This window comes from Misgurnus anguillicaudatus, chromosome 20, assembly GCF_027580225.2.
Source record: "Misgurnus anguillicaudatus chromosome 20, ASM2758022v2, whole genome shotgun sequence".
NCBI classification, from domain to species: domain Eukaryota; kingdom Metazoa; phylum Chordata; class Actinopteri; order Cypriniformes; family Cobitidae; genus Misgurnus; species Misgurnus anguillicaudatus.
Window position 1 is genome coordinate 34,125,641 of NC_073356.2, and position 23,643 is coordinate 34,149,283.

Below are 23,643 nucleotides of genomic sequence, written 5' to 3' on the forward strand. Positions count from 1 at the left end.
TGTCGGGCACAGTTTGCTCTTCTCTCGGTTGACCTGAAGACCGAGACGGGCGAGGTGTTTGAGCACCCGATCTAGATGAGTGCAAAGCATTTGACGCGACTGTGCTATAATGAGCCAATCGTCGAGATATGCCAAGATGCGAACACCGCTCTCTCTGAGAGGTTTTAAAGCGCCCTCTGCCACTTTTGTGAAGACGCAGGGAGAGAGAGAGAGCCCGAACGGTAAGACTTTGTACTGATATGCTTTTCCCTCGAACGCAAAGCGGAGAAACGGCCTGTGCCGGGGAAGGATTGAGACATGAAAGTACGCGTCCTTCAGGTCGATGGCTGCAAACCAATCCTGTGGGCGAATGCATTGAAATATGGTTTTCTGCGTAAGCATTTTGAACGGCATCTTGTGAAGTGCTCGATTCAGAACGCGCAGATCCAGGATCGGTCGCAACCCGCCGCTTTTCTTGGGTACAATAAAGTAAGGGCTGTAAAACCCTGACCTCATCTCGGCTGGAGGAACCGGCTGAATCGCGTCTTTCGCCAATAAGACAGCAATCTCTGCACGTAGTACGTGCGCATCGGCGGGTTTCACTATAGTGAAACGGATGCCTGTAAATTTGGGAGGTCGCCGGGCGAATTGTATCGCATAGCCAAGACGGATTCGGCGTAAAAGCCAGCGCGACGGACTGGGAAGTTGCTGCCAAGCTTCCAGATACCGGGCGAGGGGAATTAACGGCACAATCGTAGTACCCGCGGCGAGCGGAACGGCGGTGCTCGATGACGCGCTCTCTTGGGCTGCGTTGACATGTGTATTGTGAGAATGAGCACTCACCTGACTCCGCTGATGGATGGCTGCGCGGGGAAGACTCTGATGAAGATATCTCGGTGCGCTTAACACATCCGTTGGCGAGAGAGGAGGGGGAGAACGTAGGGTTATGAGCCCATCCGTCACACCCGACTGCCTCTGATGACCTGGAGGAGGAAGAGGAATTCGCTCTTTTTGTGGTTTTGTGGGTGCCGGCTGAAAAGCCGGCGGAACGGAAATTAAAGAAAACCAAAGATTCCCCACCCGGTCCTCCTCCGGGGGGGGAGTGGTGCGTTCACCATCTCCCGAAGAGCAATCCCCTCCACCTCCAGGTCGCCCATCTCAGGGCCGCTTAGATTTTCGCTTTCCACCAGGCTTAGCGGGCTGAGCGGGCGGGGCGGGCTGCTGACGGCCGGTTCCTCGCTTTCTTGGACGGCCCCGATGAGGAACGGAGGCGGCCGCCGCTGCAGGACGCCCTCGGCGAGGGGCAGACTGAGGTGCCGACGTCGACGGGGCAGGTGCTGGTCTCTTCCGACGCGGCATGATGTTAGCCAGAGCCTCAGTCTGCTTCTGGGTGGCGGAGACCTGTTGTGCGAAGTCTTCCACCGCCTCGCCGAACAGGCCGGCCTGGGACACCGGGGCGTTTAGAAGCCGGGTTTTGTCGGCATCCCGCATGTCCGCAAGGCACAGCCAGAGGTGGCGCTCCTGGACCACCAGGGTGGACATAGCACGACCGACGGCTTGTGCGGTGGTCTTGGTCGCACGTAGCGCCAGATCCGTAGCCGCACGCAGGTCTTTAAAGACCGCCGAATCATGACCTCCCTCGTGCAGATCCTTCAGAGCCTTAGCCTGATGAACCTGCAACAAAGCCATGGCATGTTGTGGCTGAGGCCGCCTCCCTACAGGCCTGGTATGCAGACTCCGTCAGAGCTGACGAATGCCTGCAGGCCCGTGAGGGAAGGGCAGGACGGTCCTTCCAGTAGGAGACGCCGGCAGGACACAACTGCATCGCTACCGAACGCTCCACTGTCGGGATACCGGCATACCCTTTAGCGGCCCCCCCATCGAGGGAGGTGAGGGGTGATGGCTGATACGGACGGTTCCGGGAGGAAAACGGGGTTTTCCACGTCCGAGTCAGCTCATCATGCACCTCGGGAAAGAAAGGTACCGGTGGGGAAGACTGTGAAGCCCGTGCAGCCCCAAAGTACCAATCGTCTAGGCGAGACGGTACGGGAGGGGGAGGAGCTCTCCACTCCAACCCGACCGTCTCCGCAGCCCGAGCGAGCATAGCCGTCATCTCCGGGTCGAGATCAGGAACCGCAACCCTTCCCGAAGGAGGGAGAGGATCCGGATCAACGTCCGAAAATGACGGCCCCCCCTCCGATGTTACGACAGACAGGGAATCCTCGGGAGGTCCAACGGATGCAGAAAGCGACGCAGAACGCGCGCTCTCCGTCTCCATCGGAACCTCAGATGGTTGCGGATCCGGTGGCTGAGAGCCGCTGGACGAACCAGCTTGCCGGTTCAGCACCGTGAGGCGGAGGTCGTCTCTCCGTAGCTTCACAGCCGCCTTCTTGGCGGTGATCAGCAACGGAGGGCGGCGTTCCCGGAGAAACGCCACACGACCCCGCAGATCCGCAAGAGTCAGGCTCTCGCAAGCGGAGCATGTCCCTCCCACGAAAGCCGCCTCAGCATGCTGGAGACCCAGACATGAGAGACAACGATCGTGTCCATCGCGAGGACCCATGTACTTGCCGCATCCAGGAGTCGAACACGGACGAAAAGACATCTTTAAAAAGACGCTTAACGCCCGTGAGCAGTGAACAGCTGTCTTTAAAAAGACGCAAGTTCAACTGCAGCTCTTTTAGGGGAAATCACTCTTTTAGCTGTGTAGTTGATGAAGCACACAGGGAGGAGAACGCACACACTAAAATAAAAGAGAGTGAAAAGAAAGAGGTGGAAACACTCGCGAGCCTCGCTGTGGTGCCTTCACCCAACCAACTGACACGCAGAGATCTATTCTCAGAATCAGAGCAGCTTCTCGTGAGCAGTGTTAGTCTGCCAGCTTTCGAAGCTAAAAAGCTGATTTGATAACTGCACCTGCCGCTCATTAAATACCTATGCGGCGGGGCGGCGCCGGCAGATGCAATTATCTGCATGCCAAGTTCATTGGCGTTTTAACGGTTTCTCGAAGCAGATAGGTCACCCGCGAAGCGGTTCCCAATTCGTCGGTCACGACGTGACGTCCTAGTGACCGACTGAAAGGGAACGGCACATTTTTGCTCACACCTACAAAGTGGCAATTTTAACATGTTTTAATAAGTTATCTATATGGTATTTTGAGCTGAAACATGTACTTTGTGAACATCAAAGATTTATTTGACATCTTTAAAACGTCCCCTTTAAACAACAGTGACCATTTGATCTGACAGAACCGATCAGGACCTTTGTAAAATCCACCTAATGGCATATGTATAAAGTTTGCTGCCCTTTGAATTCACCTGCTCTGAACATTCATGCCAACGCAGACATCAAATGAACTCCCCACCATCTTGCCTGCCCACCTGGGTAAAGTCTATATGTGGCATCTATATTTGCATAGCTAATGTAGTCATTTGAGCTTTGTTCTTTAAAATATGCAGGATCTGGTTCCTCAGCGAGCGAGAAGTTCAGGCCAACCAATGATTAACATTTTATATAATCCTAAATGTTTGCTTATGGAAAGCTGTAGGTGATGGAGTTGTTACAGTTTAGTGCCAGCAGAGGGCAGCATTAATCTATGGCACTGATGGAATCATTCATCTTATCCTCTCTAGCCTGAGAAAGTTTTTTATTGTCCTTATTGGTAGATATTTCTTCATGAAGTTTTTTTCTGAAAGGTATACAACTTGCATGCTGAGGTGGCATGGTGACCAACAATGTTCTTATGAAAGTCTGGTCTGATTGCACTTTACACACAAAAAACATCAAATAAGACCTACTCCAAGGACAGATTATAGTCCTGCAAGACTCCAGGGCACCGGCATTTTTTGGAGGACCCCTCTTTTCATTCACATACAACTTTATTATGGCTGAAATACTAGGAATTGCAGTTTGCTTAAGTGCAACAATTTTTATTTCCATTCAGTAGGATATGTTGTGTGTGTATATAAGTCTGAACTTGAAATGCTTTGTGCTTTCAACATTGCACTGGCAGTTTTTAAAGTTTTAGCAAAACTTAAAGGCGGGGTGCATGATCTCTGAAAGCCAGTGTTGGCATTTGAAATCACCTAAACAAACACAATAGACCCCAATAGAATCTGGACCTTTTTTGATAGACCCGCCCCACACATACGCAACCCAGGCAACGCTGTCGGTTATTAGACATGCCCCTTACTGCTGATAGGCTACAAGTGTGTTTTGGTAGTCGCCCTGACTCCCTTTTCCAAAGTGTTTTTCAAAAATCATGCACCCCGCCTTTAACATATGGCAACTTTTGTCTTGTGTGGTAAAAGTAAAATTAGTATTAGTTTTTAAACATTCACATCCCTTTAATCCACAAAATCTCACAGCTGTATTTTATGGCTTTGCAAAAGCACTCTTTCTTTTTCTTTTAAGATGCAGGCGTATGTGCTGTCTCTCTATGATCTGAAAGGAGTCAAGTGATGTTCATCTTTGATTACTCCGGACAAACGGTATTGGAGGAAGAATACAATGACAGCAAAAAGATGACCCTGATGTCTGCGAGCGCACAACCTGATGAGATCCCCGGGGGTAACTTGTGCATTATTGAAAAGGAAACCGTTCAGTGTAGATTTTTTTTTTGAGATTTTCCGATAATACAATCCATCTACCTCTGCTTGAGTAACAGAATAAGCCTTGGTCGATCATAACAATATAGACGTTTTTGTGAAGCCACAAACTGTCACATAAATTGACGGTAGTCGCGCTCTCTCAACATCTCTCAACTTCTGTATAGAGACACAGCCAAGCATGCAGCACTCAGAAAGAAATCCAAAGAAAATGTATTATGAAACATGTAATATATATATGACATATTAAAAATTAATCTTTGTTCAGAGGCCAGTTTTATGTCATTATGTCTCATATCATGAGAGGGAGAGAGAGAGAGAGAGAGAGAGAGAGAGAGAGAGAGAGAGAGAGATATCAGCAACAGATCAATCTGAAATGTAATGGAGTGAAGCCTTTGAGATTGATTTTATTGCCATTTGTGGTGGTCAGTAATTTTCCTGGCCGTTGACTGCAAGTGTGTGTGTGTGTGTGTGTGTGTGTGTGTGTGTGTGTGTGTGTGTGTGTGTGTGTGTGTGTGTGTGTGCGTGCGTGCGTGCGTGCGTGCGTGCTCACCATACTTCTCTGTAAAAGCTGGACTTGCGACTACAAGTTAGATATGAGTCAAGATCAGCGTTAGTACACACACACACACAACATTATTTTATCAGCTGTAAAACATGCAACCTTCTTTTTGCTTAGCTAGGTTAAACAGATTCCAAATATACTCAACCTATCCGTGATACACGTCCAACATCTTTCAGAAAAACTAATTTGAAGTTATTCTAGTAAATGCCATTGCTCTTCCAAGCTTTATAACGATATAAACAGGGATCAGGCAACCACTTCTGATTTTAACCCCCCAAAAGGGAATTCATTCTTTACAGAGGTAATCCACATGGCTCCAAGGGGGTTAATAAAAGTCTTCTGTGGGTAATCGGTGCGATTTTGTAAGGAAAATATCAATATTTAAAACTTTATAAAATATAATAACCATATACCTTTATTAACCCCTTGGAGCCATGTGGTTTCCATTATAAAGCTCGGAAGAGCAAGGGTATTTACTAAAATAACTCTCAAATGCGTTCGTCTGAAAGATGAGGACATATACAGTATATCTTGGATTGCTTGAGGGTGAGTAAATCATGGTCATTTTGATATTTGCCTGAATTATTTTTATTTATTTATGCAAGGACAATGCATATTAACATAACAGCTCAGCTGTAAAATATGCCTGAGTTAGCCAAAAGGCCCATCTGTAGTCCTAGGCCAGTACAATAGGCACCCTGGAAATAGTTAATAAGTAAAACGACTTGATTATTCCTTTAAAACCTGGAATAAATACACTGAAGCATTGCACCTACTGTTTTACATCATATCATTTCAGAGAAATCAAAAATGGTTCTCAGAGTAATTAATTGCAACGTTGAGGCATTTAAAGAAGTGTTTCTTTCAATGAATAGTTAACCTTATAATGAAAATGCAGTTGAAATGTCACACTAAATCTATATGCACTGTCAGATAAAATGGTACCCTTTCAAAAAGTACACCTTTGTACCAAAAGAGTACATATTAGTAGTATACTGGTACCAAATGTATGCACCTAAATGCAGAGCCGGCCCTAGACCTTTGGGGGCCCTAAGCAAAATTTGGTCCGTTTTAAGTAAGGCCTAAAGAAAAGCAACGACTACCTTATGACTATACTGCACATATTATATCTACTATGTTATTTTTTTTAAATGTGTCTATTAAATTATGTTTTAATTATTCTATGTATACTGTATGTTAATGATCTTTTTTACATTGCTGGTCCTGAGTACATATTTTGTTCTTATGTGGCAACTTGTAGCCTACAGAATGACAATAAAAGACCTTAGGGTGGTCCCGGACAGGGAATATCTTAAGACAGGACTCGGCCTTAGTTTAATTAGAAAACATAACTAATTTTAACAAAAAATGCCTTACTAAAAACATTATTTGTGTGGATATTGAGGCAAAACAAAGGGCACTGGTGTATTTTAAGATATGTCAGTGCAAGCTTTTTTCAGTTTGGACAGCTCTTAGCCTACTTTTATTTTAGTCTAGGTCTAGTTTAATTCCTGTCAGGGAAACTGCCCCCTTGAGTTCTTGATTTCAGTTCCATGTTTGATGTCTAACAGGAAAAATATGATGCCACTGACTGAACTGAATGGCAGTGCAGTGCAACAAATACACACGGATGAACTTGCTGAATAAAAAGACTGATAAAGTCATTTTCACTGACCATTAAAGAAACATTTTTAATTGACAGCAGAGTTTAAGAGGCACATAGGTTTGTGAATAATAACAATTAACTTGCAAATAATATTAATAATTGAAGATTAACAATTAACATTGCATTCATAACATTAATCTAACAAAGCTGGCTACTGTATGTCATATGCATTGCTATAGTTTAAATATTAAACACTGAACAGTGACATGACATTATACACTTTTGCAAAGGCTAGCAGGTGGTTTAACAACGGTGCGCTGTCTGGACATGTTACCACGCATATGCGCATGAGTTTGTTTACTCTTACACATAAAACACTTTAAATTCAGACGTTTAACAATATAATTACACTAATGACATAAATATGTAGAAATGACAATGGCATACGTGAAATATAAGCGTAACAGAATTAATTTACCATGTTAAACCGTTTAAATATTAATTATTAAGCTTAATAAACCAATTCACGTTATGATGGCAAATATAAGAAAGAGAAGTCAAACAGAACACAGGTTTGGTCATTACCGAAGTCAAATAAGATCCACTTACTTCGCATTTATGCACAAACACACATAACATTAAAGAAATTGTCCTTAAAGCAACAGCAAAAGTTCGCGTCTGTATCAGCCATCCGGCTCAACTCAACTTTGCGTTCTGTGGGCGGGATGCTCGCCTGCACATAGATCGCGGGCACTGATTGGCTGCTGTGCTGGATGCTGTTTGTCAATCAATCTCGGCAAGAAAGAGATCTTATTAGCGAACTTTCATAATAACTATAATAACAAGTAACAGCCTTTTTAACATTGCCATAATAATAAATAATTAATATTTATATTTATTTTATGTAACTTTTGATGAATGATTTTTTTCAACCACTAGCTAAGTGACCTTAGGGGGCCCTCTGCTGGCCACGAGGCCCTTTGCAATCGCAATGGTCGTTTAGTGGCTCGGCCGGCTCTGCCTAAATGGTACATATTAGGACCTTTTAAAAGGTACCATCCCAGCGACCGTTTTTTAAACAATTTTCTGAATTTTTTTTACTTTTATGTCCAATTATTAGTCACCATGAACTGATATTGAGTTTGAAAGAGATGTGATTCTTTTAAAACTTTTTCCTTTTGTGTTTGATACTAATGTGACCCTGTCTGGAAAAACCAGGATAATAAGGATGTTTTCACATATAGCTCATTTTAAAAGAACCAAACCCAGTCAAAAGGACGAAGCCGGATGTGACCTCAGTCCTTTTGGTGTTCACAATATAGTGGACTCGAGGAACCAGTTTTTTTGGTCCTCTTTAGAACTAACAATAAGAAATCGAACCACAAAATAACCAAAAGCGAATCATACTCAGACCACCTCTGAATGAAGTACAGTTTGCTTTTGGGGCCTTTTAAGGGGGTCTGAGATGACTTGGTTTGTTCACACATACAGACTAAACTGCTCCGAGAGCGTTTTGAGGGAAATCTAATTTTGAGATATGCATCAAATTTTGATTTCAACCATTCATTTTACTCTTTGACATGACCTTACTCAGTCAAAATTAAAGATATCAAGATTATATTTTTACAGAATGTTCTTTACATTGTAAAAAACAGCAAATAAAAAAACGACTTTAACAGCTATAACATTGCTTGTGTAAATCATAGCAATCCAGTTGGCAATTTTTATATGTCAAAACTGAACATCTTTCATGTGCTTAATGCTTATGTTTATTCATTTGGGAGAATTTTCGGACCAACAGTGCATACAAATCATTTAACCACTGTGTGCATGAGATGTAAACCCATGACCTTTTAAAGGGGACAGAGAATGAAAAACCATTTTTACCTTGTCTTTGTTGAATAATGGTAGTCTACCCACATTCACAAACATACAAAAAGTGCTAAATATGCTAAACATCTCAGTCTCATAGAAATTCCTCTTTTAGAAATGTCAGCCAGAAAACAGCCCAATCTGAAAAACTGATGCTTATGACATCACAGGCATCTCACTGCCCCTCCACTTTAAAATAATTGGCTACATTTTTTGAGTGGCAGCAAAGTCAGCCAATCATTAATGAGATTGCAAGTTAAGCCAGTAGGAGGAGCCAAATAGGTGCAAAACCACTTGTTTAAAATCCCCCACCCTAATAGAGCTATCTGAGAGAGGTTTTTAGGAAGCTTCTAAGGCATTCTAAGGCAAGACCCAAACAAAAATGTTTTTGTCTACATGTCACATCACAGAACAAGGATAAATACTCCGTTCAATCATTCCATGTCACCTTTAAGTAAACATTTCAATAGCACATTCTAAGAAAGGATGTGTTCATTTTTTACACATTGTTTTGTGTTATGATATTTAACACAGTTTCCCGGACAGGGGTTAAACTAGTCCTAGACTAAAAAAAAATTAAGAGCTGTCCAAATTGAAAACAACTTGCACTGACTTGTTTTAAAATACATCACTGCCCTTTGTTTTGCCTCATAGTGCTTACAAGTAATGTTTTAGTAAGGCATGTTTGCAGTGCTTTAAGTGGGCCGGAACGCGCCGGTACTCAGTACCGCCACTTCTAAAAATAGCTCTTGAGCGTACCACCACCTCTCCGTGAGCCCAGAACGTGCTTTTAGCGTACCGGAACGCTCATTTGCACATCTGTTTAAATCAGAGGTTTTAATCCTTTGGCTGCGCTGCCGCTTTTCAGAGCGCTCTTCACAATGTACACTTCCTAATTCGTCCCACCGAGAGCAGAGACTACATTACCCATACACCCTTGAGTTTACAAGTTAAAAGCGCATGCGTCGCCTTTGCTGTCAGTAGTCAACCTCAACGTGGTGTGGAGAGGTGTGACTCATACCCGTCAAGTATCCCGTTTTGGCCGGGAAAGTCCCGTATTTTACCTTTCTTTCCCGCCGTCCTCCCGTATTAGTATTTTCCCTTAAATCTCCCGTATTTTATCCTCCGTAATTTCGCACGCAAAGGTTGTGATCTATAAAAAGATCCTAAAGATCGCTAAAGATCCACTGATTCCGCTAATCCACTTCGTGTTTTCCCGCCCGCCCGCAGCATCTCTGTGTGCACTCTCTGTCTGGACGACAGTTTCTGAAGTTCGTTGCATTAACAGGTAGATTTATTACATTATATCAGATGTTAAACCGCAGAATTACTTATTTGGAAGTTTGTTTATGTATTTGTAAAGTGTAAAAGTGCTAACAACTTAGCAAACAACAACAAAATATCCACATTCTTACTATTATCGCTTGTCTAATTGATTTACTGTTCCCGATCAGATCTACGTTAATATAAACACTAAATTTGCTGTTGTTGGCACACTTTGTAGGCAAAAAATACAAAAAACACCAATGCCTTCACAAAATAAAGACAGAGAACGGAAAGGGAGGCTGCTTCTAAAGGCAGTTCAACATTGCAAACATGGATTCAAAGATCCATCAAGCCAGCAGGTAAATCATATTGAATATTTTTTGTCACACTTTAATTCTTGTTATTATATTTCCCATTATAATCACTTGTCTAAGTTGATGTTAGTAATATAACACATCATATTTATAATACTTTAAAACCATATAGTACCATCTCCCTAATTAGTGCCCTATTTGGTTTGGGACACTGCCCAACGAAATTTCAATGAATTTGAACGACGCGCACAGTAGTTTTACCACCCGCAAAATGGAAAACAGTGGGACAAAATAAAATGATGACTTTCTAGTTTTAAATTGCCAGTATTTTGTTATTCTTGAACCCATAGACATGGTCTTGGTGTCATTTTAAAGTTTTTGTTTTTAAGCTCTTTCTATCTGAACAACTAGTTTTAGCATTTGACCAGACTGAACATTTTACTTATATATCTACCTTTTTCACATTTTATGTATGTTCAATAGCTATTTCTAGCTCAAGCAAATCCACAAACATATATAAGGATTTATTATTTTTTACAAGGTCGTCTGTTGACTGCTGAATATAAAACCCCTTTAATATAGAAGTCTAGTCAGCAAAAAAAAGAAAGAAAAATAGAGTACCGGCACTTCTTTTGGGCCACTTAAAGCACTGCATGTTTGTTATATTTCCTAGTTAAACTAAGGCCTTGTCCTGTTTTAAGATAATCCCTCTGCGGGAAACCGCCCCTTTGTGTTATTTTAACAAATGAAGTGTTGATTTTGTGTTCAAATAAAATAAAATGAAATGAAATGAAATGAAATAAAATAAATAAAATTAAAGAAAAACCCCAAATGTGTTGTGCCAATAATAAACATTAAAAGTGTTGTCCTTAACCAGATGATATGTTGTTTTAACACATCCGTTTTAGTCACATTTCCATTGAAAACATTTGGAGTTTTTTAGTATTTTACATAGTTTTTAAAAATTATATTATTAGATCTTTAAGGTATTTTCTTTATTGGTATATCAGTCAATTTTGATAGGCTGTATTCATATGGTGTTGTGTACTGGTATGCAGATAAAACAAATTATATATGTATGTATATAGATACGGTTTTATTTAAACGTTTTAAACCATTCTCTGCAAGCATGCGAAAAAATAGCTAATTGAAATTTGGCCCCCCATGTGATGTCAGAAAGGGATCTTCTTATAATAATACTGCCCCTTATTCTGCACTTAATCCAACCACGGCACTATCTAACCATTTACTGCAGAGAGAGAGAGAGAGAGAGAGAGAGAGAGAGAGAGAGAGAAAAATAATTGACACCAAAATTGAGTTTTAATTTCAACAAACCACTATTATGACAATTAATGATACATTTCATCAGCTCATTTGCATTTAAAGGACAAACCCAAAAACGGCACATTTTTACTCAACCCTACAAAGTGGGAATTTAAACATGCTGTAATAAATTATCTACATTGTCTAAGCTAAAACTTCACATATGTACTCTGGGGACACCAATGATTATTTGACATTTTTAAAATGTCTTGTGAAATGTCCCCTTTAATTGTTGTTATTTTAAGAGGCGGACACTACTTAAGTATTTTTACTTTCTACACAAAAGTAAATATTCAAGTATTCGGATTTTATTAGTGTTTTTCTTAGGAAAACATACATTCCAAAGCATATTATCATAATTTTTACTCCACTACGTTTTATAATTTCAAGTTTTTGGTTTATATTTATTTAAGTATTAAACATCTAGTATTTTGTTTTACTTTTACTTAAGTAAAAAGTACTTTTGTACTTTTACTCAAGAAAGTAAAAGTACATAATTTTTATGTAATTAGGTATTAAATCAATTTTAACTTCTTCCACCCTGAAGCTATTTTGGGGATTTTCGCCTGGATTTGGCCTACCCAATTTCAAAAGCTTCCCATACCCACATGCAGAGGTTTACATACAAATGTTTGGTATCATTTTACAGAAAACCCTTTGAAATTACATAAAACACTGTTGAACGTGCTAAACATGGTTGTATGTGATGTCAGTCCTCTAATAAACACAAAAATAAATAGGCGCTTTTTGATGTTTTTTTTCTAAAGTTTTTATTTAAAAGTGTATAACTCTGGCCCTGAGTGCCTCAGCTCCCTGCAGACAGTTTTGTTTGATTCCAGCAATTGCCAGCTTACAGAGGAAAAAAGATTTTTTTCTCTATCATAATCTATACAAAAGTTATTTTACTCCAACTGATGGGAGGAATAATACCCTTTTTGTATACAATTTCTGCCTAAAAACATTTGAAGTGCTCCCATAACCACATACAGTGGAATAAATGCAATTTCTTTATATCATTTTAAAGAAAACCCTTTGAAGTTACATAAAAAGCTGCTGTTTGTGACAAATAGTGTTATTTATGTTGTTTTTCATATGATGAAACACCAAATTTTCTTTTTTTATGTTGTAAATACTGCCTTTGATAGTGTATAACTCTGGTTCTTTGTGCTCTAGCAGACTGCAAACAGTTCTGGTTGTTACCAGCTGCAGACAGTAAACACCCAAAAAAAGAATGATCTCTTTAGCATGTCGCATTCAAAAGTTATTTTCATTTTACTGAAGTGTCCGAAAATACATTTTTCATATAAATATTAATTTTTTGTTTAGCACATATAATAAATAGCAAGGGATTATTCATGCACACAACCTAAGAAAATGCTGTGAATGGACTCATTTTTTAGAGTAGGACCTAAGAGAAAAGATGATGTATCATTTGTGGCTATATGTGCTATCTGAGGCAGTCCACACTCAGTTTTCCCATATGTTTACAAAAGACGATTTTTTACATCATTATTCATTCAACTATTGTTGGATATGTGTTAATAATAGAACAAAAATAACGCTGTAGCCTTATTCCTGAGAATGAGAGCTTTCATTTGATATAAGACTTGCCCATGTTTGTCATACTTGAAAAATATGAAATATGTGAATATTGAATCATATACAAAATTATGGGGGGGGTGATAGTGTAAATTAAGTGTAAATAACTTTCTTACAGTAAAAGATTTCTCAAAGTGATGCATATCTGGAGAAAGTAGAGAGTCTAAGCTTTCAAACAGTATCTCATATGTGTTACTGGGGTCCATGATGGACCATTAAAGATTAAAAGAATATTTTATTTGAGTCAAAATACGAAATTTTGTCCCCGGGACTGGGTCCTCAGGGTTTAAGAGGTAATATGCAATATAAAAGGAATACACAGTAAAATTCTATGTTTTAGAATGTAGTGAACATTTTATAGTAAAGTAATTTTTCCCCAAGACAAACCGATAAAGCACAGATACTTGGAAAATTTACTCAAAGTACTCAAGTAGTGTCCACCTCTGGTTATTATTTCAACTCACACAAACCCCCTGCAATTTGAACTGGATTAGTTAATTAGGATTGTAAATAGTGTGAATGCTACATGGTTGTATTGGATTTTAAAGATTTCTGTTTGTAAATCTCCTTTTCTAAATCAGCTGTCAGAATCAGAAAATGTCTGGAGAGACATCCTGCTCTCTGGCTGAGCTCCTGCGCACTGCCCTGCTGGATTAATGTTTTGCATTAAGTAAAGGCGAAGCTACTCGTGTTGTCTCCCTCTATCAATAGCAGATACATTAGTGATATCTACCATGTGTGAGAACACTATTCATTTACCTCGACCTGTCCCTGCAGGGGCGCATGCGAGCTTGTAGGAGGTAAAGAGCTGTATCCACTTACTTCTCATTGGGACCCAGGCGTCAGGCTCTGGGTAATCGATGCTCATCGAGCGGGGAAAAGGACAGGGGCGGTCCACAGGAGAGAGGTTGGGACGGTTTCCAGACGGGTGAGGAATCAAGCTTGCAGACTTTGTTTCTCCTGCCTTGCAAAACTAGAATTGTAAATTTTAAGTATGGGAATTGTTTTTTATCATTATTGCAGAACAGACATGAGATGTTTATAACAAAAAAAAATCTGACTGCATGATCAACTGGTAGACCGTAGCGCAAGCAATGGCAAGTTACAGTATGTTAAATGGACTGTGACGACACTTTGCATGACACCATCTGCATTAATGTAGTAAAATCTTTACCATTTACCTTCACAATTGGCAAATGTTTGCCAAAACACTGTAAAGGTACACTGTTAGACATTTCTGTAATTTTTACAGTTATTTACTGTATATCACCCAGTATAAAGGACCGATTTCAGGTGCACATAAACTGAAGAGTTTTCAAACAAGACTTTCCCTGGGACAGCACAGCGGCGCTTTTCAGTTGAAGATACACGAGAGGAGAGAATGAAAAAAGACCAGCAAGGTAAATAATCTTATTTATTAGTTATTTATTATCAGACCCGCGGTTGTTGTTTACCCGAACGGGACATTTTAAAACCATAAACCGGACGCGCTGCTTAACGTATAACGGTAATATTAGTTTACCAAAGTCAGTATAAACCTAATTAATAAATCATCCTATGTGTATGCAAGCCTACGAGCACGCGCGGTGCGGTAAATTACACGCTAGTGTTTTCTTTTTATAAAACTATTATGAAGAAATGCTTAACGTAGCCTAATGTAACTTATACGTCAATGATATGAAAACATCAAATTTTGTATATAACATTACCTGAGAGAATAATTTATTAATTAAAAGCATATTAAGTACCCTAAATTACATGAAGCTGGGAGGAAAACTCTTAATGTGTAAGTTACCACGTTGTGTTTATATTCTCATCCGCTTGGCTTTACCTGTTACATAAATTATGCGTTATTAATAAGGTGTATAACTAAATTTTATCTTTCAAATGCGTTAAACTACGTTAAGCATTTTAGAAAGTTATGTGAACATAATAAGAGTTTGTTTAACAGTTTTACAAACGACTTCAACGTATGAGCGTATGTTATGTGTGTGTTGTGGCCAATCGGAAAAACATTATATTTAAAATGTGAATATGTTTAAATATAAAGGCTGAAACCTAATTTGCATAAAATAAAGTTTTAAAATGTGTTTTTGTTTTGTATTTAATTGCTTTTGAGGCCAATGTAGCTGTACAGTAAATATTCAGCCTCGATCAGAAAACCATGTCCCAGTGTCCTAACACAAAGACCTGTGACCATGGTGGAGTGATTCGAGTAGAGTACATCTACTCTGGTTATCATTTCAAAACAGTATTTACTGAAAAATATGAGTGTTTAAAATCATGTATTAAATGTGTTAAATATGTCATTTTTTCCCTGCATTTATTCTGCAGTCTAAAATTCTTTGGGAGGATAAATTAAGGAGGATGTAACAAAATACACTGCAAGAACTGGAATGAGAGACAAGTGATGATGAAGAGGACAACAGAATATCCATCCTTTCTTCACCACCTCACAGAGTTTGAGTGAAAAAACTTGTATTAGGTGAGACACTTCTCAATAAGATACAGTATGTGCTGCATATATGGGTTAGTTAGGTCTCCCTAATTAACTAACAGCTGTAACAATCAGTACTGTAAAAAACTGTGGTTCAAAATAATTATGACCATCTTTCTTTTGCTTACAGGACTCACAGGATTATTTTATAACAAGACTGATTATCTTATACCAGAAGTTTGGTATTTTTTTTGAAGCTGCTGTATTATTTCTTATGACAATTCATTTTGATGTGCATTCAGAACTGTAAGTTGGTAAGTACATTTACTGTATTTACTGTAAGTATAGGCTAAAGAGTATATCTCCTCTAGTTCTAATTTTTAATTCTAAGTTCTAACAACGTTCCCAAAGGTCCCAATAATGTTAAGCCAACATAAAAGTGTCCAATTTTTTAATTGTTTAGGAATGTTTCTTGATTGTGTGAATGTTAGAGGAATGTTACATTTTATTTTCAGACAATGTCATGTTTAAATGTACTCAGTCACAATGTTTAAAACACATGTTTAGTATATTTTATGAATGTTTCTATGCAATATTTTAACAGAACATTAAGAAATAATGTTTTACAACAGTTTGTAAATAATAGAATGTAATGTTTTTTTATCATTACAAGCAAAAACATTCATAACGTTATTGGGAACTTTGGGAACTTTCAAGGAACGTTCTTAGAACCTTTCTCTGTGGTTGAGCATTGTGTTAGCATCATAAAATGCCATGGGTTCAAACAAGGGAATGCACATGCTGATAAAAAAAATTATACTTTGCATTGCACTGTATGTTATTTGCATTTTTCTGTAAATGTGAAGATAAATGTAAAGACAGACAGTCATTGTTTCATGTTAAACCAGTTCTATTTTCAGAGAACTTAACTAGACTAAATAAAAGGGTCACAAAAATTTAAATTTTGCTATTATGATGCAGATTTTGTGGTGTTATGGGTTTTCTGGTTACAGTGGTAGTGGATCATGATCACCTCTCTAGCTTCAAAAGTAGGATGCAAAATGTATAACACCAAATCATTATAGCATAACTCCATGTAACTTGACATAATTTAAAGTCGTCTAAAGGCAGACTTATTGCGTGTGAAGTCCTATGCCAAAGACTCCAAATACTGCATCTACACATACTTTCTGATGTGTATATTTTGTTGGTATATCTTGGTTATTGCAGACCTGACAGTAAACTTGACTGTGAGCATCCTATCCATCAGGTATAGCTGTTTACTTGCATTACTTATTTAGAGAAATGACGGGTCAAAATTGATTATATGGATTATATTTTCATCACCCCTTTTTGTATGTCTTTGGGACACTTGAAATATATAGCACGTATAATGTGGAGCCATTTTATAATGCGGTCACAGACTACTCCCATTGTAACTGGACAACCAAAGAAAATCATTGTTTAAATGATAAAATTATAATTTTTGGATTAACTAAACCTGTAATCAGTGTTTTACATATGTATGTTTATGATTTGAAATGTGTATGTTTTAAATGTAATTTCACACAACTTCTTAAAGTATTTGTATTGTTTTAAATAAAGGCTTCAATATTTAAAATTGTCTCTTGAATTAAATGTTAGCATTATCTGTAGGTTAAAATGTAAAAAAATTATTTTATCTAAAAATTATAGCTAATTTAAATATAATAAAAATGAATGTATAAAAAAAGAATAGTAGTATAGTATACAGTTGTATACTGTAAACCTGGGTTTTTTACGGTAGCACACTGTATTACATATTTACAGTAGCATTTAAATACTGTAAAATGTAAATACAGTTTAGAACTGTAAATCTTATTTACAGTAGCCTACTGGCAACAGTGTTGCCAGTAGGCTACTGTAAAAATCCTTGAAAATGTCTAACAGTGTACATTCACATTATAAGCGACTTTGTCACTGTGTGTCGCTCGTCTCTTTCCAAAGAGGCATTTCTAAATCTGGTTGTCGTAAACAAATGACTAACGTCCACTCCACTAACTGACGAGAGACGGATGACGTGAACTCCCCTGCTTCATTCTCATTGGTAGTCGCTCCCGAAAGTCGCTCATAATTTGCATAAAGTTAAACATTTCTCAACTTCCAGTCGCCAACGGTCACTGTTGCTCGTGTCGCCGGAAGTCGCCAATCTTCCATTAAAATCAATAAGATCTCGTCGCTCTGCTACTGCTAGTCGCTGCTAGTCTGAATGCAGCTTAACCTCCCAGTCACATTAGCTATAAGAGACAGAGCAACAGGCTAACATTTATTTTCAATTGGAGTGGTCTTTTGCCAGCGACAAGCAACGAGCTTGCCACTGCGTCGAGCAAGTTGGGGCCAAAATAGACAAGAAGGCTATTTTATGCAAATGCTGAGCGATGCGACAAAGCGACTGCCAATCGGAGTGAAGGGGCAACGTGACGTAGGTCAGTGGCTTGAGTCGAAGAAAATAATTCAAGATGGCGGAAAATGCGTATTTCTTTATATATCTGATAAGTTTGGCATTTGATCTCATATATTTTGTTACTTTTATCAAGATATAAATACTTTAAAATCCAAAAACATCGTTCTTGTAACTTAAAGCGTAACTAAACCCCTGGTCAGAGCCTGACTCCACCCACTGGCAATATTTGAAAAATGCAAGAAAAGTAGGCAGATCCCAACAGAGATAGAGGGGACGACCTAAGCTCGTACCAAGTGTGTGATGAGATCGTAACAAGGGCGTGGTAAGCTTGAACCTGCTTACCTCACGAGTCATTTTTTGGACCCAACAACCAATAGGAAAATTCAACTGCAGTAGCCACCGTTCAACCTGAAGAGGGCAGCACTCAGACGTTTTTACACCATATATTGTAGTATTGAAACACTTTATATCCAAATGTCAAAAAACTTACTAAAATCAATGAACAGCACTAATAAACCATCATTCTTACAGATCAGTAACTAAAAAAAGTTGGATTAGGGTTTAGTTACTCTTTAACAATACCTCTGAAGTGACTTTTGATACCGCTTTTAGATACTAGCCAAGGAATGCCCATCATGCGAGTGCGTGTCGCTCGGTGTCGCTCACTTTTGTAGCTAATGTGACTGTAGGGCAGTGTTCTCAAATAGTGGGGCGGGACCCCCAGGGGGGGCTCGAAGCGACACCAGGGGGGCGCGCGAGACCCCGGGGAAAATACTTTTTCAGGAAGTGATTTTTTTTTTTGCACTGTCACTTAAAGACATTACACCCCAATCACGCTGATAAGCCCCTTGAGTTTTTATTGTTATTTATTGATTATATTTAATTTAATTTTTCAGTATCAAATGGTCAAAAAATATTATACTTTAAATAAGGATTGTTTTTTTTCAGGCAAATTGATGCATTTTAAGTCTTTTTTGTTACGGACTAAAAAACAATGTTAATAAAGTTATTCTTTGTTGTAAGTTGATCGATATTTCTATTTTTGTGTTTTCTGTAATGTTAATAAGGATACAATGTTTTGCAGATGTGTCAATTTATAGACAAATTATACTATTTACAGTCGCGGCGGAGAGTTGGGGGGCGCGAAATGTTTACTTCTTCCTAGGGGGGGGCGTGACAGAAAATAATTGAGAAGCACTGCTGTAGGGTTAGGCTGTTAGTCTAGAGACTCCTAGTGGATGACATAAGAATGACAGGGAGGTGGATTATTGCTCATCTACGACCAGGATAAAAAGACATATTAATAACCGTCCTAACAGGCCTAAAAAAGTGGTGACCTCTATTAGGCCACATTTACATTGCATGTTTAAAGTGACTGGATTAAGATTATTTCCCTTATGGGGCATTGATTGGATATGGCCCACGAAGTGTAAAATTGCCCTTTTACGCATAGTTGGGCGCTTGAAGATTTTGAGTTAACTCGCTTCATTCGGACGTAAAAAATACGTACCAGGTTTAGCTAGCTTGAAGTCTCAATTTGTGTCACAGGATGTCTATCGTGTCATTGCATTGACTTAACATGTAAATCACTCACGCTTAACGCTTCATTCGCGTCTGGTGTGAACGCGTCATTAGCCAAAAAAGGCATAGATTCCGATATTCTCAGATCACTTTTAGGCCTCATTCATATGTGGAAATAAATCGGATACATGCATTTACATCTACACTGTAAGTGGACAGATCGCATATCCTATGTCAATACGTGTCGTGCGTTATTGAAAATGCGACTCTGGCAAATGACGTAAACTCAGGTGGACACCACCTGCGATCACATGACTCTTCATAGCAGCGCAATAGAGGACGACGGCTCTGCTTAGTGAAGTAACGTTTAAAGTGTAACTAAACCCCTGGTAAGAGCCTGACTCCACCCACTGGCAATATTTGAAAAATGCAAGAAAAGTGGGCAGATCCCAACGGAGATAGAGGGGACGAACTAAGCTCGTAAGTGTGTGGTGAGATCGTTACAAGGGCGTGGTGAGCTTGAACCTGCTTACGTCACAAGTTATTTTTTGGACCCAACATCCAATAGGAAAATTCAACTGCAGTAGCCACCGTTTAACCTGAAGAGGGCAGCACTCAGACGTTTTTACACCATATATTATAGTATTGAAACACTTTGGGCCCTATTTTAACGATCTGAAATGCAAGTGCGAAGCGCAAAGCGCAAGTGACTTTGTGGGCGGATCTTGGGCGCTGTTGCTATTTTCCCGGGGGGAGAAATAACTCTTGCGCCGGACGCAAATCAATAAGGGGTTGGTCTGAAGTAGGTTCATTATTCATAGGTGTGGTTTGGGCGTAACGTAAAATTAACCAATCAGAACGCTATCCAACATTCCCTTTAAACGCAAGGGCGCAAGTTCCATGGCGGGTTGATAATATTATGACGGATTTACCAGGCACACGCCAGGAGCGGTTCACAGCCGAGGAGACAGACGTTCTTGTAAGAGCAGTCAAAGACAGAGAAGTTGTTTTGTATGGGAATGGGAGAAACCTGCCCAAATCAGCGTCGGTTAAACAGGCGTGAGAGGAAATAGCCACAATTGTCTCATCAGCTGCGCCAAGCACTACAATGATGTCAGGAGACGGGGGGATCCCAAGCTTGCCAGCATAAATCGGGCACGCCGGGCACACAGAAGGACATCGCTGCATCTACCCTCACCGCTGAAAGGGTTTGGGGGCTTTGAAATCGGACCCAAGAAACGCAAGCAAGGTCCAACCCCAAAGTACACTTACAAATCAAGTTCATATACATTAAGGTTTCTTATGAAAACATTTTAATTATTATTTAGATAAAATAAACGTAATACAGCCACACAACAAACTTATGAAAATATTTTAATCGTTATTTGCATGATAATTGTTTAGCGCTGCCACACAAAATAAATAAAAACTATCACCACAATGCTCACCACAATGATTTCCCTTATTTCATGTATTAATATTTTTTATTGTAACAATTTATGATTTAATGATTTCCCTTATCTTATATTTTTTATTGTAACAATTTATGCTTTGCCAAAATAACTGTTGCATCTGTGTAGATTAGATAAGCAATGCGCGTTGTGCATGCTATACATTATGGTCAAGCATGCGCCCTTAAAATAGCAATAATGAACCACGCGCAACGCGCCACTGACTTTAGACAAATTTTTTTCTGGTCAGTGGCGCAATTGTTTTTTGAAACAGCAAAATAGCATAAGAGATGGTTTGCGCCGGAACACGCCTCCTTTTTTGCGCTGAACCGCCCAGGGAGCGCAAGTTCATTCCCTAGTTTGCCGACGTGCGTCTGTGGAGGGAAAAACCCCGCTGTGCGCCGGTGCAAAATACGAAATGATACATGCGTCACTGACAAAGTCAATTGCGCTGGGTGCAATTCTTACAGATCATTCTTACAGATCATTAACTAAAAAAAGTTGGTATAGGGTTTAGTTACTCTTTAAGGTTTATGTCTCGTTACAAAAATAAAGTTTTATAATCATTTTGTCTGTGTCCATTGCATATAGCAACATTTTACTTTTACTGAGGTTTAAGCTGTTTCTGGTCGGTATGTCTACCTTAAATTGTTTTGCCAAGTGTTTAGTGTAAATGCTGATATCGGATACGAGTCTCTTTTAAAAGATCTAAGTGGGTCGTCAAAAAAAAAAAAATCAATTACAGGCAACAAATCGGAAATGGCCATCAAGTTTGCAATGTAAATCCAGCCTATGAGAGTAAAATCTTATATCCAGTGAAATATCTTTAGTATTTGGGAAAGCTGTGGTTTAACATCCAAACCACCCCTGTGTATATGTTTGAGTTTACGTGAGGTATAACAAGCTCTTGAGTTGTGTTGTGTAAGACCGACTAGAGGTCGTTGTGTGGGATTCGTCAGTGAGTAAAAACCTTGGCATGTATAACCTGCAACTTAGCCGGTGCTTGCACATTTTTTATTTTTGAACAGGCAATATTTTTTAAACCTACTTAAGAAAACAAGGTTGAAATACAATTGTTAACATACAACAATTGTTTAGGGGTCCTTCTGTGGGACATACTGTAGTTCATCTAAAACAAAAGCATTATTCGGATATGATTAGGTTTACAAGGGTTTAGAGTAATGTCATGTTACCACAGGACGTCTGTTATATTAATGGCTGGTTCACACGGGATAATACATCTCCGAATTTTATGCACTGCTGTCACCTCTCCGTCGTCATGTGTGTATTATGTTGCTTCCTGATATAACACGTGCGCAGACAGACCTAAGGTGTGTTCGACTTCATCCAATCATGTGTTATATGAGCTGGTTCACACATGTGTTTTACACATTAAACCTTAGTGCTCATTTGTGGGATGCTGATTTGATCTCACCTTGTGTCTCAGTCCTCCCTAGAGAGTTGGTCACCAAGTGCACTGTCAGAAACAAATGGTCCCTAGCTGTTCCTGGGGCGGTACCCTTTAAAAAAATTACCCCTTTTAGTGGCGTCCGTTGACTTCTTTTTTCGAGGGCGCTCGATGCGAAGTCATCACAACATGTATAGCCCGTCATGTGTGTGGTTCCTTTTTTCAAAATATGTGTTCTGCACGTCAAGTTATCTGTGTCTTGTCAAAATAAGTGCCTGCTGCAGACGCGTCTAAAGGGTTTATGATAAAAGAGACGCTCGCGTTTGCCAGATACTCGCATAATCTCATGTGTAATCAGAGTTTACTATTAAGGGAGTGTTTTGTGTGTATTTTGTGAACGTGAGCGTCTCTTTTATCATAAACGCTTTTGACACGTGTGCAGCAGGCACTTAGCAGTCACAAGCTGCCACTGATCCCTTTGCACCTAAAGAGTTAATATTAGTTCTTCAGAGGTACAAAGAGGTGCACTGTAAAAATTCCTTGTTGCACTTAAATGTTTAAGTTTAAAAAACTTGAATTAATTATACATTTCAAATTTTTGACTAGTAAGAAGTTGCTATAAATTGTAAAAATAAAGTTGTAATAACTTAAGCCCATTCAACTTTTTTTAATTTATATCAACTCCTTGAAATCGTTGAAATGACTGTTTAATGGGATACTCTAGCCACATATCAAATTTACTTCATGATTTACTTAGCGTCTAGCAATCTGAGATACATATGTCCATCATCTTTCAGACGAACACAATTGAAGTTATTTTAGTAAATGTCCTTGCTTTTCCAAGCTTTATAATAATAGAAAACAGGGATCAGGGAACAGCTTCTGACTTTAAAACCCCAAAAAAGTGCATTCATCCTTCACAGAGGTAATCCACACGGCTCCAATAGGTTAAAGGAACATTCCATTTTCTTAAAAGAAAAATCCAGATAATTTACTCACCACCATGTCATCCAAAATGTTTATGTCTTTCTTTGTTCAGTCGAGAAGAAATTATGTTTTTTGAGGAAAACATTGCAGGATTTTTCTCATTTTAATGGACTCCAATAGAGCCCAACATTCAACACTCAACTCAACACTTAACAGTTTTTTTCAACAGAGTTTCAAAGGACTGTAAACGATCACAAACGAGGCATAGGGGGGTCTTTTCTGGCGAAACGATTGTCATTTTTGTCAAGAAAAATTAAAAAAATCC

The 23,643-nt window shown here is 39.2% G+C and overlaps 1 long non-coding RNA gene across 1 annotated transcript; it reads left to right on the plus strand.

Moving 5' to 3' along the window:
- The first annotated feature begins 14,424 nt into the window (after nucleotides 1–14,424).
- On the plus strand, nucleotides 14,425–16,004 carry LOC141351346 (uncharacterized). The gene is made up of 3 exons (XR_012359572.1): nucleotides 14,425–14,531; nucleotides 15,466–15,616; nucleotides 15,759–16,004. It is a non-coding gene; the product is annotated as an uncharacterized lncRNA (long non-coding RNA).
- The last annotated feature ends 7,639 nt before the right edge of the window (nucleotides 16,005–23,643 follow it).